We start from the raw sequence: 12489 nt of genomic DNA, 5'->3' as shown, positions 1-12489 counted from the left end.
CCTGATAACTAAGAATGTCAAGTGCTTTTTAATATCCCTGTTAGCCATTTGGATATCCTTTTTTGTGAAGTGTCTATTAAATCTTTCTCTTCTGTTTTTAATTAGGCAATTTGCCTTTTTCTTATTGAATTATAGCAGCTCTTAACACATTCTTGTTGGGAGTCTTTTGTCAAATACTGTAATTGGGAATAAATTCTCACAGTCTGGCTTCTCTTTTTGCTCTCTTAATGGTGTCTTTTAACACCAAATCCCTTTCAGGAATTAGGTAATAAATATATTTTACATAACACATAAAAGGACAGAGCTTATCTAATTAAGTTATCAACATGCACAACATGTAATAAAATTTATGTCAATAGCTTCAAATTTTAGACAGCCATTTTATTCACTCAAGTGTTCATTTCAATATTCACCCCAAGTTAATTATGTGCAAGGCATTGTGCCATGGGTACAAACATGGCAGAGTCTCTTCTCGCCCTCACGGAACTCCATGAGGCTGGCAGGTGATAAACTGAGAGAAGTGATAATAGGTATGGACGTTTCCATGAGATGAGGCTAGAGTGAGCGGACTATGAGGAAGCCCAGTAGGAAGAACATTAAAGCAATTTCGCCAAGGGACATTTGCCCAGCCCCTTGAATGAAAAGAAAGGAGTTCCCCAAACAAACTTGCAGGAAGGGGCATGAAAGGCACGGAGGGGTCAAAGGCAAATATTTTGCTGTCGCTGAACCAGTGATTTCCTGTATGTGGTTTTCCAGACCACCTGTACCAGGTCAACTTGGAGGACTTATGAAAATTGCACATTACTGCCTTTCATCCCAGAATTTCTTTCTTTTTTTTTTTTTTTAAAGATTTTATTTATTTATTTGACAGAGAAAGACACAGCGAGAGAGGGAACACAAACGGGGAGTGGGAGAGGGAGAAGCAGACTCCCTGCCGAGCAGGGAGCCCGATGCGGGACTCGATCCAGGGACTCCAGGATCATGACCTGAGCCGAAGGCAGTCGCTTAACCAACTGAGCCACCCAGGCGCCCCCCAGAATTTCTTAATTCACATCTTTGGAGGGAGGACTTGATAATCTGAATTTTAACCTTGCCACGTGAGTGGTTGTGTATTTTTTAATGCCCTTACATTTGAGAACCATTGAATGGGAATGTAGGGAAACCAATATGACACAGAGAATGGTGCCTAGAGTCAGGTTATAAAGAGCCTTTCCTTGAATTTCATGCTGAAGACTTTGAGTTAAATCCAAGTTGGGCCACGTAAGGCTGTTAAAAGAATTTTCAAAGGGGAGAAGTTTAAAACTCAAAATTAATGGCCTTGATGAATGTAGTTTCTTTCTACTTCCCAACTGATACATTAAAATCATCAAGAGGACCTGCACAATCTATTTGATAGCATTTGAACCATGTCCTGACTAAAAGTCAAAGGCGAAAGTAATATTTGCATTTCCTGTTCTAGATCTGAGATTGGCAAACTTACTCTGGAAAGGACCAAATAGTAAACATCTCAGGCTTTGTGGGCTGTGTAGTCTCTCTTACCCCTACTCACTCTGCCTTCTTAGCAGGAAAGGGCCAAGCAGCCATAGAAAATATAGAAATGAATGGGCATGGCTGAATTCCAACAACATATTATTTACAAGATCAGGCAGGTCAGATTTGGCCCATGGGAAGTAGTAATTTGCCCTCATTGATTCTAGATCATTTCACTTAGTCTAGTCAAAGACTTATATGCAAGTTTTAACTTCAAGAAGTTTGGGAGCTGTCTTCTCTCCCCAGATCATGTTTGATGACTGTAGTTTTAAATAAATATAAATCTGAAACAAATTATGAAGAAAAAAATTAGTGAAATCCAGATTGTGATAGATTCTATAAGAAAATGCCCTAGATGCTGAAAATGTGATGAGAAAAGAAGGGGGGAAAGAAGGAGATTATTTTAGTCTAGATTAAAAGGAATTTAAGAAAGTTTACAACCAAATATAATGCATGAAGATTGGACTCTGGATCAAAAAAGGAAAAAAAAACTGCTATAAGGAATACATGTGGGACAGTTGGGTAAGTTTGAATATGTGCTACAAGGTAGATGCTATTAAATCAATGTTATATTTCTTGGATATGATAATACTGTAACTATACGGAGAATGCCTTTGTTTCCTAGAGATATATGGTTCTATTTAGGGATTAGAGTGTTGCAAATATGGTTCAATGAAAGAGAATATGACAAAATCATACCAATTGTTATATCTAGCTAAAGGCTACACATGTTTCATTGTACTATTATTTCAACTTTTCTGTGGCTTTGAAATTTCTTAAAATTAAAATGAGGGGAAATAAATATTGCAGAGTTCAAAATACAGTATGCTGGTTTTTTTTTTTCCTTTTGCAATGCAGAAGAGGACAGGCCTACTTCAAAAAAGTGAAACCAGTATTAGAATTTCATCATAAATCAATGAAAGGTCTCAGGGAAATCTTCATGTTAGGCCTGGAGTTGTTATTTAAAACTTCCAGCTCCAATTTGTCACATTCTCACCTCAACCCCATCTACCTTTTTTTTTTTTTTTAAAGATTTTATTTATTCATTTGAGACACAGAGATACAGAGAGAGAGAACATGAGCAGGGGGAGAGGCAGAGGGAGAGGGAGAAGCAGGCTCCCTGCCAAGCCAGGAGACAGATGTGGGGCTCCATCCCAGGACCCTGGGATCATGACCTGAGCCAAAGGCAGACGCTTAACCATCTGAGCCACCCAGGCGGCCCCACCCCCATCTACCTTTTTAAAAAATCTTTTACTCCCCAAGTTGCAGGAGGGAGGGGCATGGAAAAATTCACATTTCACAAGCATATACGATATGTCATAAACCCGTGGACTGTGGCCCTGCTCAGAGCACTTCCCCCCAACCTTCCTGGTGAGGGTGTCCCATGTTGTGGCACTGACATCATCCCTGCTGACATTTTGAGTCCCTTCTGTGTGAAGTGTGGGAAGTGGATCAGGATGAGGGGACAAAGGCAGAACTGGCAAGAAAGACAGAATCATGTGTTCACACAGTTCTCCTCTGTCTCCAGCTTGGAGTCCTCAGCTTTTTTCTCTCCCTTCTCTTTCTGGCATAGCTTAGACTCCTCTGGGGGGTCATTTCCGGAGTGCAAGCCTTGCTCTGTCACTCCGCCTTTCGGTTTCCTTCCCCTTCCCCTTGGCAGTTACAGAACCTTGTGTTGAAAATTGCTCGAAGGGGGACCAGGTGGTTGGCCGTTGCAAATAACTAAATTTAAGCCTTATGAAACATAGCACTAATTTAAGCTGTTGTATAAATTTATCCTGAAAAAATATATATATATAATATGAAGGGAAAGACAAGTAGAGTGCTGTTTAAAAAGAACACAGCTAATAATAACAACCACAAGAGCATCATGCATAGGAAAAAGCTTGAGCTCTGGTGTTAGGTAGGCGTGGGCTCGGATCTCGGCTGTGCCACTTAGTGGCAGGATGATTGTGGACAGATTACTTAACTTCTCTGAGCCCCCGTTTCCTTATCTATAAAACAAAACAAGTAATACTTACTTCTTGTTAGGCTGAAATGTCACAATATAATCTTTCCTGTTTGGCCGAGACGCTTCTAAACATCTGAACATTGATCAGGTATAATTGCTGGTTCAGCTTCAAGTGATCCTTTCTTTTCCACAAGAGTGATTGAGTACACAGCCAAAATGGGGGGAAAGGGGCAGCTGTAAAGTTCCTCCGAGGCAAGATGGAAAGCCCTTCTTTGAAGTCTTTTACCATTCAAATGCATCCAGATATTACCAATGCTTCTAAAAACTTTAATTTGAAGACAGATCACCTGGGGCTCTTGTTAAAATGCAGATTTTTAGTCCATAAATCTGGAGTGAGGCCGGAGTTCTTAACATCTGTCAAGTCCTTGGGATGCGGATGCTGCTCCTCCCGGAACCCACTTTGATTAGAGGGCCGCAGGGCACATAGGGAAGAACCCAGGATCTCTCAGACTGGGAGCACACAGGACTTCCAGGCTCTTTGCATCCCATCCTCGTGCTTATCCTGGGGCAGCGACTCACTTAGCATGTCCGTTATTAGTTTTCTTTCTGTTAAATGGGATGTTCCTTTCACTGTGTTTTAATGAAGTGAAACTCCCTTTTCAAAACGAACTAACAACATTGTCAGTTGCCAGTTGAAACCTCAAGAATTAAAACCAGGAGCTGCTCTGCGAGGAGGAAAGAATGAGCTTTGCTGTGGAAAGTCGGCACAGAGAGAAGCAGCTCGGCAATCACGCGCCCTGTGTGCAGCTCTGACCCCCAGGCCTCGACAGTGGGCAGGAGACCTGCGCTCTCCTGTCATTGTGAAAGAGAAAAGGGGAAAGCAAACTGCGGAGAGGGAAGCCTTGAACGTGAGCCTTTGGGCTTTTCTCTCCGGCGCTGGCCCCTCTCCCTCGGAGAGTGTAAATGCTCGCGCAGCAGGTTCTCACCTCCCTTCGTGAGTCCGGCTAGAGCGGGCCCAGAGATTTTGAAAGGCTTGATTTAGCATATGCTTAATGTCAGGTGTTAATGTGAAAGAGTTGGCTAGATTTCTGATCTACGATCTCCGAAAACAGTTTGGAGGTTAAAATGAAAATCGACCAAAGCAACAAACACTGAGAGTCCATTAAAAGCCAAGAATTCGGTTAAGGACTGTGGAAAATGAAGTCTAATGAGACACTCCCCTGCTTTCAAGGAGTTTCGATATTATTAAAGGAGATACACAAAACAAATGTTAAAAGCCACACGACATGAATAAACTAACTGTGGAAGGAGAAAAAGCTGCGACCAATCAGCGATTGGAATGATGGAGCCCATTAAAGTATAGGGTCTGTCTGTGCCCAGGGAGTACCACGGAGCCTGTCAGTATACATCCGTGCATATTGCTGAATAAATGAACTGATGAATGAGTGAGTGAATGCGAGCGAACCTTTAATTTCTTGAAAAATGAAACCCATTCTCCCCGGTTTTATTTTTTCCTTTTTCCGAACCATCGTCCACTAGCCCCACATCTGACATAGCCAGCACAGCAACTAAGCCCTCAGAGCGCAAATCACCCCTTACTCTGCCTTTGATGAGTTTTTTTGTAAACTGGGGTTGGGTAATCCTTGCATGCTGGTAGCTCTATCTGCTGGGAAGTTCCCTCCGGAGGCCTATAGCCTTAGAAAGAACTGTTGGCGATTTCCTCATTGAAGAAAATAAGGTAGGGAGGAGGGGAGAAGAGTGACAAAGGAGATGGTGCAGGGAAGGTACAATGACAGCAAAGGACTGGCCCTTTCTGGAACAATGCAGTTACCCAACAAGCTGTGGTTGGCTGCTGGGGCACCAGAGTGTTGTGGCACCGAATGAGGGCAAGAGCCTGTGCGCTGCTCAAGGGAGAGAGGGCTTGACTGCAGGTCACATCAGTTGTACCTCTCTTTAGTAGTATATTCAGTGGAACAGAGTAATATTCTGGGTACTAAAAACTGGGAAATAAATAAAAGCTATTCAAATCTATATAACTCTATTCCAGAGATTAAACCTTGCTCTATTCCTTTAGCACCTACAGAGTGCCTATCAAGTGCCCATTCACAAAACTTGTTGTTTTCTTTATTGTAACTGTGTGCGTGTGCGTGTGCGTGTGTGTGTGTGTGTGATCAATAACATTCTTTAACGAAAACTTGTGAAAGACTTTGAAATGAACAAATTAAAAATATTAGATTTTCAGGTGTCTTCTTCATGGAATGCGAGGTGTTGTCTAGCACACCTTTCAATCGCACTCTATAGGGTCCATGTCTTTCATTGTGTCTGAAGGATTTTACAGCTCTGTAAGTTGTAGACAATTGGTGGTGATGCCAAAATTCCTGTTCATAGAAATGTAAATGAACTTTGTCAAAGTGAGTGTGGTTGTTTCCACCAAAGGGATGAGGCCAATTGTGTCTCTGAGCAAATTCACTCCAGTACTCCTGATTGCCCGTATACATATCTGTTCTTTGAATTAGTTTTCACATCTTACTGGTTTCCTTATTAATTAATGAGTTAAAGAAAACATTTGGGACATATCCACTTTATATTTATATGAAAGCCATGAATTTATTTCTTTTAAGAATTATCCTTTACACATGGGGAAAACAAGAGATCAGATGTTCAGACCTTATTGGCAATGGAGAAAACAGAGCAAATATAATTCAAAACAGGGTGTTTTGTGTACAAAATGAGTATTAAAATTTTACCCCCTGGAGCTAGTAAGTTTATTTATTTATTTATTTATTTTAAGTTTTTTTTTTTTTTTTGTCAGAGAGAGCACAAGCGGGAGAGCAGCAGGCAGAGGAAGAAGCAGGCTCCCTGCTGAGCAGGGAGCCTGATGCAGGGCTTGATCCCAGGACCCTGGGATCATGACCTGAGCCCAAGGCAGCCGCTTAACCGACTGAGCCACTCAGGCATCCCTGGAGCTAGTAAGTTTAAATACAGCATGTCATCATCAGTGTTCCTTCAAGCAGGGTAGTTCTAAGTCAGAAAATAATTTGGCATCTTTACATCTTTTTTTTTCTTCAATGGGAACTCTTTGTGATATCCTTGTTGTAGGGGAGGAAGAATTTTCCTCTATCCTCTTATGGTAAGTGAGTGAGGTTAAATTGACAAAAGATAGATTAACAAGAGAAGGGTTTATTTTGTATGCAGTCATGAATTTCTCTCTCTCTCTCTCACACACACACCCAAAGAAGTGCTCAGGCCTACAAGCTTATATACCATTTTAACACAGGGTGATAAATTATGGAGAAGTATCGACATAAAAAAGGGATTTGGGCTTGTAGGGGTGGTAAATTGTGGGAAGCTAAATATATGGAAGAAACTAAGAGAAGATAAGGATTATTTTAGTAAGGTTTGTTCATTCATCTCGGTGCTGACTTTTTGTCTCCTGTGATAAGGGTTGTGCTCCTCCCGGTGCTGGAGAGGGGAGGGGGCACAGCTTCATAAAGGGAATTTTATGTGACCTTTACAAAGGGAAATGTATGCCTCTGTGAGAAAGGGGGCGGGCAGAGACTTTGTGTCTGCTATTTATTAACTGCCTTCAGCTCAAAATAATCCTTATGCCAAAGTGGCATATTTTGGGGTGGCAAATTCTGATCCACTTTATTGACATCACTTAGACCACTTTATGTATGCCTGCTCCCTGATCCTGTACAATAATTAAATTATTTCTTGTGATATAATCACTGAAGTTGCCCTTAAAAGCTTTTGCTGCCAGGTCTGGATTTCTGCATAGCTGAGCTGCCCTCCTTTATTTCCTTATCACATCTGGCTCACGACTTCTTACCATTAGGGATCCACAAAAGAGAACCTAGATTGGATCAGAAGTGTTGCTTCAGCCAAAATAATTGAGGTTATAACTCGTTCACTCTCCAGAGGATTTGGAGGATGATGTAAGAAACAACCCTATTTTATTTTTGACATTCTGACATGTATGTGCTTAACCACTATTCTATACTGAACCTCCATGTACTAATATGGAATGATGAGTTACCTGAAAAAAAGCAATGTGCAGAACAGGGTCTACAATATGCTAAATATACATTTTTTTATGTATAAAAAAGGGAGGGAGATCAGAATCTGTATTAGAATTTGCTTGTATATCATATAAATGAATTTGAAAGGATATATTTTAACCCAAGAGAAGATTGGAACAAAATTGGGCAATTGGGAGACAAGGAAACATAGAAGGGAGATTTTTAGACTATATACTATATTATGCTTTCTGCTTTTTGAATCTCACGACTATACTATTTATTTCTAAAAATTAAACATTTTTCAAAAAACTAAAAAATGTTTTTAAGGTACACTATAGCCCATTAGGCTTAAGTTCCAACATTAACAACATGTAACAAAAATAAAATAAACATTAAAGTAAGATGTGAACTATAAAATTATTTAAGTGTGCTGTGCTGTCTGTACCGGATGGTGCATCAGGACAGAAGCCCGAGGAAGCTGTATGCTCCAGACCGATGCCCCCAGCACACTGACGACACAGTCACTATTGGGCAATAACAGTATTATGTACAGCCTTTAATTTGTGATCAAAACAAGTTTAAAGAATTAGGGAATTTGTGCTTGAGCAAAAAGGAAAGAAAAATTGCAAACAGTACTAACACTTGATCCTATCCCCTCCTAAAACTCCAAAAGAAGGAGTTCAGTTTCCAGGGGATCTCTGATAATACCTACATAGATGTTTTAGAGTCCACAAGTACTTTAGTTACAATTGGAGCTATAATTAACTATATTTTAAGATACTGGGGAGATTATCAAGTTTTAATCTTTATTGGAACTGCATGGTGCATAGGTCAAAATATTGTTACATGAGGTTACATTAAAAGTCTTACCAAAAAAAAAGATATCTTCCACTTTGTAATAGTACTGAAATCTTTAACTCACACAGGGCTGGGTGAACACCTGTCAAGGAAGCCCCAGGGCATGGAGCTTCTACTAACTTTAGGGCCCATCCGCACCCTCATATTAATCCAAATAAAAGCAACACTAAAAACAGAAAATAATATCAGAAAGGCTGGCAAAATTTTGATTTTCCTTAAGATGACAACTCTAATGTGTTAAGGTATTAAAATTATAGGATGAGGGACGCCTGGGTGGCTCAGTCGGTTAAGCATCTGCCTTCGGCTCAGGTCATGGTCCCAGGATCCCAGGGTTGAGTCCTGCATCAGGCTTCTTGCTTAGCTAGGAGCCTGCTTTTCCCTCTCCCTCTGCTGCTTCTCCTGCTCTTTCTCTCTGTCTGTCTCTCTCTCTCTGGCAAATAAATAATAAGTAAAATTTAAAAAAATTATAGAATGAAAATGCATAGAAGTGGAAAGCACAGAATGGGAATAAGATGAGTCTAAATCCTAGCTCCACTATTTACTAATTACATAACCCTGGGCAAATTTGTTAGCTTTGCTGAGTCTCAAGTTCTTCACCTATAAAATATTCAAAATAATACCCACCACTCACAAGTATCTGCGAGGAGTAAAAATAGTTAACACCGAATGCTTGCTATACACCAACCCTGCTCTGGGCACTTACTGTGTAAGTCTGTTAATCATCAAAATGACTTTATGAGTTCAGTACTCAAGTCAAACCCAAGAGGGCTGAGGGACACTGAATAACTTCCCCCAAGCCACACAGCAGGTAAGTGGCTGAGCTAAGATTTATACCTTAGCAGTGTAGGTCCAGAATGCATGCTCTTTACCACCACAGAATACTGATAATGCTTAAGATGTTAAAATATCACTTATTGTAGAGCTTTGATGTTCTAACAGAACCTGAATAATAGGGGATTGCATAGACAGATTTTTTTTTCTTTCTCATCCAACGTTCTGTGCATGAGCATTCCCGTCAGGGATCCAAGCTCCTTCTATATTTTTTTTCATCTGATCAGCCGGAATTGCCTCCATCCACCTGGTCCAGGATGGCTCATCATTACATACACATTCCAGGCTACAAGAGGGCTGGAAGGGGACAGGTGGCCACGTGTTCTCTCTTCAACAGCATCTCATGTTAGTTCACTTTCCATTGGCTAGCGTGTGGTCATACGCACCCATCCAACTGCCTCTTTAGAGACTGCAAATGTACTTTTTATTCTGAGAAAGAGAGAGAGGGAGAATGGAGAAGAAAGCGAACGAGGCAAAATCTAAACCTAGAGAATCTGGGTAAAGTATATATGGATATTATCTATACTATTCCTGCAAGTTTTCTGTAAGTTTAGGTTTGTTTTGTTTTGTTTCATTTTTTGTTGCTGGAATGCAAAACTTTATTATTAACTGGTTTGAACAAAAAAAAGGAGTGGATACACCTAGAAACATGGACAGCATCTCCCCCAGCAGCAGGCGGGTTGGGAAGGCAGGCGGGAGGGGTAGGCCTAGGGTAACCCTCTCTGCCCAGGCAGAAGTGGAATCCCATGAAAAGCATCAGCTTCCCTCCATCTCACTGTCGGTGCCGAGACCACGTCACCCAGGGAAGCCCAGGGCCGCAGCTGAGGGCAGAAGGCTGAGCAGCCAGGGGCCAGGCCTGGGGGAAGGTGGATAGAGTGGTCCTAGGATGACATCACCAGGGGGGCATGATGGGCTGAGGGTTCTGCAGATATGACATCACCACGGCAGAGATGGACAGTGCGAGGCTACTCATCATGTGCTTAGTTGTCCTCAGAGCTCTGGGAGTTGGCCAAGCTGAGGAAGGAGCAGTAGACAGCGACCCAGGCACACCACTTGAGCTTGAGCAGGAGGCTGCACATGCCGAAGATCGAGCTGAAGCAGGTTCATGTGGTCCAGTTTCGGGTGGTCCGAGGCCGGGTGACACTGGCAGGGGCTTGTACTTCAGCACTTTGTTCAGCCTCCCTGGGTCCGACATAACGTTAGTGGACATGGCGGGTCAGAAGGCGTGACTCTTCCCTCTGTAAGGATAGTTTTGAAGTAAAAATGTTTTAGGGGCGCCTGGGTGGCTCATTCGGTTAAGCGCCTGCCTTCCGCTCAGGTCATGATCTCAGGGTCCTGGGATCACATAGGGCCCCCTGCTCAGCGGGGAGCCTGCTTCTCCCTCTGCCCCTCCCCCCACTGGTGTGTGCGCACTTTTTCTCTGTCAAATAAATAAATAAAATCTTAAAAAAAAATAAAGTACATAAAAGTTTACTTATGACTGAAGAAAAAGCAGTATCTACTACTTAGAACATAAATGCCAGGCACTATGCAAAGTACTTGTGGCAAAACTACTGTTCTCCCAGTATCTGTTCTTATTTTCTTCCAAAATTAGTATAACCTTGATGGGGGGCAGGGGAGCAAATCCCACCTCCTGTCTCTCTCTTTCTCTCTCTCTCTGTTTTTTTAAATTGAAGTATAGTTGACATACAATGTTACCTTAGTTTTAGGTGTACAACATGGTGATTCAACATTTATATACATTACAAAATGTTCACCACAAGGGTAGTTCTCAGCCACCGCTTTTTAAAATAAAGTTTATTAGAGAACACCCATTCATTTGTGTATTTTTTTATGGCTGCTTTTGTGCCTCAACAACAGTTAAGTAGTTGCCACCAAGACCATCTGGTCCACAAAGCAGAAAATATTCACTGTTAGGCCCTTTTCAGAAGCAGTTTGCTAACCCCTGCTCTAAACCAGTAGGTCCCAAATGTTAGTGAGAATTAGAAACACACACACGCACACGTGCACACACGCACACACACAAACACACACATACACACATGTGCACACACGCACGCACACACACACGCACGTCTTTTCTGAGCCATTTGTATCATACCCTTTTACCCCTTAATACTTAAGAGTATGTTTTCTAAGAACAAAGATATTTTTTAATAACCACGGTACAGTAATCAAATTCAGGAAATTTAAAATAAATAAATACTTTTATCCAATTTATAGTCCGCATTCCTGTTTTGTCAATTGCCCCAATAATGTCCTTTACAGCGTTTCTTCCCTCCTCTCATACAGAATCTGGCCCAGGATCACATCTTGCATTTTTGTATCTTTTTGGTGAGTTGTTTCTCATGTCATTTCCCTGTTTTCAATAGGATTTTTAATGCTTTTTCAATTTTTAGAAATTCTGTATTAGAAGTGTTAGCGCTTTACCTCTGATACATGCTGTAAAAGTTTTCTTGTAATTTGTCATTTGACTCGTGACTTTGCTGATGGTATGTTTCTGCCCATGCACCCATGCAAAAAGGTTTTTTAATGTGAAACTTATTTTTGCATCTGAATTTTGAGTCATAGTTAGAAGCTCCTTCTACACTGACATTAAAGTTGAATCCGCCCATATTTTCATCCAGTGCTTATATAGTTTCATGCTTTACATTTTGATCTCTGATTCATTTGGGGTTTATTTTTATGTGAGGCATGAAGAGTGAGTCTAATTTCATCTTTTTCCAAATGGCTGCCCAGTTGTCTCAGTGGCATTTATTAATCTTTGCCCCAGGGATTTGTGATTCCATCATTATCATGTATGAGATTTCCATATGCATTTGGGTCTCTTTCTGGACTTTTAATTCTATTTCATTGGTCTGTTTGGTGATCCATGAGCTGGTATCATATGGTTCTAATTACAGAGGTCTTGCAGAGTATTTTAATAGCTGACATAGCTATTCCCTCCCCGAGTAGCTCTTACTGTGCTATGCTTTCCTAGATACTCCAGGATGTTTATTTTTCCCGATGAACTTTATTTCCTATCAACTTGTCTAGCTCCAGAAAAAACGTGTTGGTGTTTTTATAGGGATCACGTTAAAATTCTGAATTGAGTACAGAACTGATATCTTAATGATTTTGAGACAAGAAAAAGGAACATATTTCCATTTGTTTTAGTCTCTTTGTGTGTCTTTCAGGAATGTTTTATAACTTTCTTTGTATACGTCTTCAACATTTTTTGTAAAGTCTGTTCCTAAATATTTTATCTTTTTTTTTATCTTAATGCCCTGTAAATGGGCATTAAGAAATTTGAGATTT

The 12489-nt window shown here is 40.9% G+C and overlaps 1 pseudogene; it reads right to left on the bottom strand.

The window, feature by feature from the left end:
• Positions 1–10084: 10084 nt before the first annotated feature.
• LOC118010201 lies at positions 10085–10402 on the bottom strand (annotated as a pseudogene).
• Between the last annotated feature and the right edge of the window lie 2087 nt (positions 10403–12489).

Source organism: Mirounga leonina, unplaced genomic scaffold (assembly GCF_011800145.1).
Source record: "Mirounga leonina isolate KUSES-001 unplaced genomic scaffold, KU_Mleo_1.0 Mir_129, whole genome shotgun sequence".
Taxonomy (NCBI): domain Eukaryota; kingdom Metazoa; phylum Chordata; class Mammalia; order Carnivora; family Phocidae; genus Mirounga; species Mirounga leonina.
The sequence above is the reverse complement of the archived record's forward strand: the minus strand, read 5'-3'. Positions and strand labels throughout refer to the sequence as shown.